Raw genomic sequence first — 7,223 nt, 5'->3', positions numbered from 1 at the left:
TACATATGTAATAAATTATTTTCCCGATTGCTTTTTAAATAAATACAAATGATATTATATTTTTTAAATCTCATGAAGCCATTGAGATAAAAGGAATAATCTTAAGAAAAAGTAAAAATGTTCTAAAGAAACTTTTTAATGGTCTTCAAAATTTCGATCCAAAAATTTTATTATCAAGAAAATGAGAAAGTACTCGAAAGATTCTAAAGGGATTTCTTAGAATCTGTTGGTTTCAAACAACCTTGAGTCTTAAGATCCAATCCATCCCAAACGCGTTCAACCCGTTCTAATCCTTCGGAAGATGAATCGCCCTGTTGGGCATCCAGAAGACAGAATGCAGACGTTGCTGATGTCGTCTCTAAGTGTGCATGAAAGAAAACGACTCACCATGTCTCTACCGTTGGACCAAACCGTGCTCTTTGTCAACCGAAAGGTGGACAGCCTCTCACCCGGACGGTTTCAGCAGCGGAAATGACTGAGAACGAAATTCAATTTGCTCGACAAGACAAGACTCGACGCGACGACATTGAAGACGTGTCTGAAGAGGTCGGTTAACCGGAAACCGTAGATCGGTCGATGTTCTTAACGAGAACATCCAGAATAGGCTACGAGAAACTCTAAAGCTCACGTAATCGGATCGTAGTGAATAATGGGAGCTTGCAAGGCCTACGATAAGTGATCCTTCAATAGTTAAACCAAAACGCTGTTCTTGGCAGGCAAAAGAGTCGAATCTCAAAGAGAGAGAGAGAGAGAGAGAAAGAGAGAGAGATTCAAATCCTTTAAATTTTTTAATATTGCGCTATTTCTAATCCTATTAATTCATAATTATATTTAAATTTAAGATACATATAATATAAAAAATTTAATCTTTAGATGCCACTCTTATTACAAGTATATAACATCTAAGGTTTCTTAATTTTACTTTATGAGCTACAACTTTTTTTATTAATAAAGATACACACAATTGATGTTTGTTACTGTTGTATTTCTTAATGTTTGGCATTTTGATTGCAAAAATATTTTGTTATATGTTTATTTCTATACAATATTTTTACATAATATGCATGTGATAGATACACGTGACAAAATTATATAGAGTGAAGTAGACCGAAGAGTTAGTTCTTTCGTTATATGAAAAGATAATAAAGTTATTTTAAATCATTTATATTTATATTATAATTATATAATATATAATAGATAATCTTCGTTATTATATTTAATTTTGATTGATAAGTGTGGAAAGGATAATGAGTATTGATATGTGCGTTTCTAAAAGTAACCTTTAGAGCGAAATATATGAAGATCGAGAATGCTAATGCACAATTTACATGTTGAGTAGCCGGGCAATCAACTTTATCGTCACACGTCGCCATCAAGCATACTATAAAGGATCGTTGGGTAATTCGGTGCGACCGATGTCGAAAGATTTTCGCTCTAACGAGACGCGAACGCAGAAGCAAAATCACATTCACGTCTCGCAACAAACGGTGACGCCGAATTGCACTTCTCACGCTACCTTTCCCACTTCTGCCAAAGTGAAAACAGGGTGAAAAGAAGTGCAGAAAAGAAGATTCAATTTACTTCGTAGATGGAAATGAGGATCCACAAAGACTGTCCGATGTGAAACAACGAATATTCGAGAAAAAGAGCTTTGTTTGTTAAGTTTACCTAGCTTTGCTTTCTCACAATCATAGATATTATTTTATTATACAAAAATTGCTAATTAATACATTAATTACTCAAAGGATTCGAGGAATAAAAGATTTAATTCATAAATGTAACTGCTTTCAAAAGGTATTAGAAAGATTAATGGATGTAAAGTTCCATGAATATAAAACATGTTTTAGAAATTATAAAAATTATAAGAGTTTCAGAAATTTTGATATTTCCCGAGACTTTGTGATTTATTTATGAACAACTATTAACATGTATTAACAGTTTTATTTCGCGCGCAATGCCAAAACTTGGTCTGTCAAATGATAAAAATTGATCTCTCGTAACTTTTTTATTGGATTTGGGTTGCTGCAAGTTGCTATCGAGTGTCATCGCGACGATGGACAGTTTTCAACTTCGATCGCCCCTGGCGTCTATCGAACAGGTACAAACATTAATGAAGTTATCTTTCGAAACTTTCTTAATAAAGAATTATTGAGCCTGTATTGGTACCTTGTTAGTTAAGCTGGAAAATGTCATCTTTTCAGTCGCAATATGTAATTTGATGACAATTTTTTTTAATTATCTAAACAATCGATTTATTAAGAATTTTTCTATTCAAGTATTTTATTTTTAGAGACCTGGAAATAAATAAATTTTATAAATCAGGAATTAAGAATTGAAAAAATTTGTCTTTTAGTAAAAAAATTTATAAATGTAAAAAGATTAACAGGAAATTAATATTAAGTAATTTTGCAAAATTTTTATATTTTTTTGTATTGATTTTAAGAGAGAAAGACTTAATTTTTTTAATTGGTGTGAAAGAGAAGATAAGTAAATGCATTTAATGAGAAAAGAGGAGAAGAGGGCGAAATTTGAAACCATTTAATAAAAAAACCTGATAAACATTCGAGCTATTAGACACGGCGTAGGTACATATCACAAGCATTGGAATTGTTTCCTTATGGATCAGAGCTATTTCGAGGTGAGATTAAACTTCCATTTTACGATATTTTCTTTAGATCTGTCTTCTGTTTGTGTCTCGTTCAAGAATTTTCTCGACCATCTCTTTGGAGGTTTGAATGTTTCTTTTCTACCTTTGCAATCTTAGATCTTTGAGTTTCTGAAACCTGGAGCTTTTTAACTGTATAATTTTTAGTAGGAGGATTTCTTGGATTCTGAGATTCTTTAATCCTTTTAAATTGTACAGTTATTGTTCTTGGACTTTGCTTCTAAAATCCTTGGAATTGAAATCCACGAACCCAATAGAGATTACAAATCTCGTCAATGGGAACTTCTACCACAAGGGATCTACACACGGTTGCGGTCTCTTCGATTACTGTCATTTCCATTGAATGTACCATTGTCGTTTATTTTCCACCCAGCTTGAGACAAGAGGTCATTTACAAAAACATATGTGACGTTTGCTTCAACCACATTAAAATAATTAGCATTGTATGTATAAATAACACAACGTATTTGAAAAAGCATTGTGACTTGAATAATTTTGATAGAGAAAGCTATTAAGTGGATTAATCAAGATAGCTCGAGCACGCGAAAGAAATGGATCGTAATTAATCATAAGTTGTAAAAAAAGAAATATCTAAAGAGTTATTTAAAAATTATTAAAGATATAATATTTGTTGAATAAGTTATCTCCAGTTGCAAGTGTATTGTAATTAAAGAGAAGATATTTAGGAACATATACTCATTTCGAAATTTAATTAATCTGACATCTCACATTTAGTAGCCACCTCTCAAGCAGTACAATGTATTCTAACTGCCAAGTAGCTGGCATTGTCTTGCAAACAATGGCCACTAGTGGAAATAGACGGACCGACCTTGTCCAGGGAGCAGGCAGCCGGTGCAAATTTATTAATTGGTTCAGACGGAGAAGATGAAATTATGTACCTATGCATTCGCAGCACCTCCGACGTCGTCCGAGGCATAATAATGAGGTTGCCGTGCAGGTCCGTGCTTAATCGTTGATTATCGTGTGATAATTAGATGCGCGTGCCGCAGATAATCACGATACGGAAATTACCCTTCTCATCGATCGGCTGATTGCAAACTTATGTAGTATAACTATAAATGTAGTTTAAATCATTACAAATTATTCTAATTTTAATTTATTGTATAATTATTATTATTGCAAATATATATTTTTAATGATTATCTTGAATTATAAATAATAAGAGACCGTAATTACTGAAGTAACTTTAGTTTATTAAATTTTAATAGAAATTCTGTTTAATTCTGAAATTTGTTTAATTATTTAAAAAACGTCATTTTTATACTTGTACAACTAACAATATTCTTTAATTATATTTTTTTAGAACTGTACTGATTATAGATTTTTTGACGTTTGTTTTAGTAACAATATTCTGTCTACTGATAAAATTAACTTCTTAATTGATTATTTTTGATAATAATAATTTTTATATTACAGAATTTAAATTGGTCATTCAGATGACAAAGATTTAAGATAAAAAACGAAGATCGCTCTATTTTACTATCGCGATTATTGTAATTCTATAGAAATGGAAATCTATCCTCGAAGGACTTTAGAAGACAGAATCTAGCTTTTGTTCCCTCCGTTACTTCTGATAGTATATCATTCTGACAATGGGTCACGCGGTGCCACGCACCTGTCATGGTGCGACTACAAGGCCTTCCCCAGTCGTCGTATGCGGTAGATGATTACTGGTTACATGCTGTCACATAAGGTAGAGAGTCCCCGGCATCTCTAAACGTTAACTTAACGATGCATATACTCCAACTCCGAGAATATGACCGAGTTATCGCTGTCAGATTACTCGTGTCTTGCAGTTCAGTGTACTAAATTGATGAACTTTGCTCATACAAATGAGATCAGCAAATATGTAATTCAGTTAAATAATTTACACAGAACATTTGAAATTATCTGAAAGACTTTTTCATAACAATAAAATTGCAGAAATTATTTTGTTACTTGTTTCTATCTTGAAGTATCAGTTTAACTAAAAAAAACTTTTGATCATCACCATGCCATTATAAATGTCACATTTTATAAATCCAATTTTGTCAAAATTTGTAAAGCCCCATCAAAACACTCGTCTTTTTTTCGCTCCTTGAATTCTGATCATGGTAACGCCTTCGAACGGATCGCATGACGTAGAACGAGATGAAACGAAAACACGAGAAAAAGAAGGTGAAAGAGATAGAGGCAAGAGATAGAGACAGACTGCAGAAGGGCAGGAGGGTTAACGTGAAAATAGCCTTTTCCTTTCCATGCGGCGACGGTTAGAGACGAGGAGAATTCCATTATCGGGCGAACTTTGAAAATCAATTCGATCCACCGGTAATATAAGTGAGAACTCGCCAATCACTTTGTCATGCCGTTCCTCCCTGCATCTGCGCGACTTATAGACCTGCTTCACTTAATAACAAAGTTTGCCGAACGTATATGTATAACGTTATAAGATACACGATGCGGCTATGTACTCTATATACAGAGTATTCGAAAAGAATAAGATCCCTCTATGATCTCCAAAAGTATGCACTTTCAAGGAAAATGACAATTTTATTGTTGGGATCATGAAGAACTATCTTTTGGTGGCCTTGAGCTTGACCTTGAGGGTAAATTAAAAAATTCAACATTAAATTTTTAAATAAAAACCCACTTTTTTTATTCCGGATTTGAATATGGCGGAAAATTTTACGTTCAAATAAGTTGTCATATCAATGGTCAAAATGACCCCTAGGGGCCATTTGGAGAACAAATTAGTGACAGTTACAGAATGAGATTAATAAATAATTGTTAATAAATGTCAATAAATATTAATAAACGATTAGTGAATGAAATTATTAATAAATATTGAATACTAATATCCGAAGATCCCTAATACCCCTAATGGAAAAGCACATTAAATAACGGAAAATTAGGTCTTTATTCGAGAATTTTCAAAATTGTTTATGCCAATCGAGAAAAATTATATATCTATGAGGAACAACCAACTGAAGACTTTTCTGATTTTTGTTTTTATTAATAATCTTATTCACTGTTGATTGGTTAACTAAAATTTTTTGATCACTTAGACGACTCTTTGAAACGTCTATACTTGAAAATTTTTCCTTATTTTTAATTCAAAATAGCTGAGTTTTCTGAACATGAGCGAATATCTTTATTGATGATAAAAAAATCGAATAATCAGCAAAGGGGTTATAAACATATAACTGATCGGATTTGCGACAGATTTTGCCTTAGCTAGCTGTAAATCTGTATTCAAATCGACTTTAAGATCAAGTTCAAAATTATCAGGGGAGTCCTATTCCTTTCGAATACCTTGTACATGGAAAAGGAAAGAAGAGGATAAACTGTCGAAATAGGATATCTATATTCTCATTTCAAATTTTCTGTTGAAAAAGTACGAAAAACGTTTATTTTTTATCGTATAAAGTTATAAGTGTACAAAAGAGCTAATACCTTGAAAATTATTAATATCTAACTCATGACGTCTACTCGATCATATTCAACAGATTTAAAATCATTCAAATGATTGACAATGTTCCAAAGCAATTTTTTAATATTTTATATTATATGGACATATACGTATCTCACTTTACTGATTCAAATCTTAAAAATATCATCACACTGCTGTTTATAGTCTTACACATTTACAGCATTATTATTTACATGATATACAATTCGATTACAGAAGATAAGCAAAATAATGTGAGCACACAGGAAATACACATCTACTTGTCTTATTAATAAGAATTTGAAGGATCCATTAATCAATAATACAAATTCTTTGTGGAATAAAGTCATGCATGTTTGAATAAGTCATACATGATTTTTCTAACAGAACATCTTCTAAATATTTAAAAGTTATTGCAGAAAATCTCTTTTCACTCTTTAGAACTAAAAATATGATTCGATGGTATTTAAATAAGATAATTACATTGGCCAAGAAAGATGTTGAAGCTTTGAAAAATAGAGGATAATTTTAGAAAAATAGAGTGCGAAACAAATCTTTTCTAATATTACTTATATAAGCAATTGAAATATTGAAAGCTTTATATTAAAAGAATAGTACAACATTCTATTGATAATTATTCAAGCATTGTATGATTCCATTCCAACAAAGATAAAATGTATATTAAAAGTGTGTGTGTGTGTGTATATACACACACACACACAGAGTACTCGGAATTTACATGTCAAAACTTCGGAAGCGTGTAGAGGATCGATAAACTAATTGTAAGAAAAAGAGGCCTGTAGAGATATGTTTGTTTTTACTTCATTTCATAGTTTTTATTTTTATACTTTTTTATTACTTATTCACTTGTTTAATGTAGATATTGTTCAAAACGTCGACCTCTTGCAGTAATGCAAGCATTACATCTAATATGGACAGCTCGTGTTGCAACTAAACACTGATCTGGCGATATTTGGTGCCTAACAACTCTTGAATTTTCATGGGTCCATACATAATAACTTCTTTGATGAATAATTCCTCCTCTTGTAAATGTAACTTCATCCGTCCAGATTATTTTTGATGGAAATAAATTATTATTGTTAGATTGTG

Source organism: Cyphomyrmex costatus, unplaced genomic scaffold, assembly GCF_001594065.2.
Source record: "Cyphomyrmex costatus isolate MS0001 unplaced genomic scaffold, Ccosl1.0 scaffold182, whole genome shotgun sequence".
Lineage (NCBI taxonomy): Eukaryota > Metazoa > Arthropoda > Insecta > Hymenoptera > Formicidae > Cyphomyrmex > Cyphomyrmex costatus.
This window is presented reverse-complemented; position numbering follows the sequence as displayed.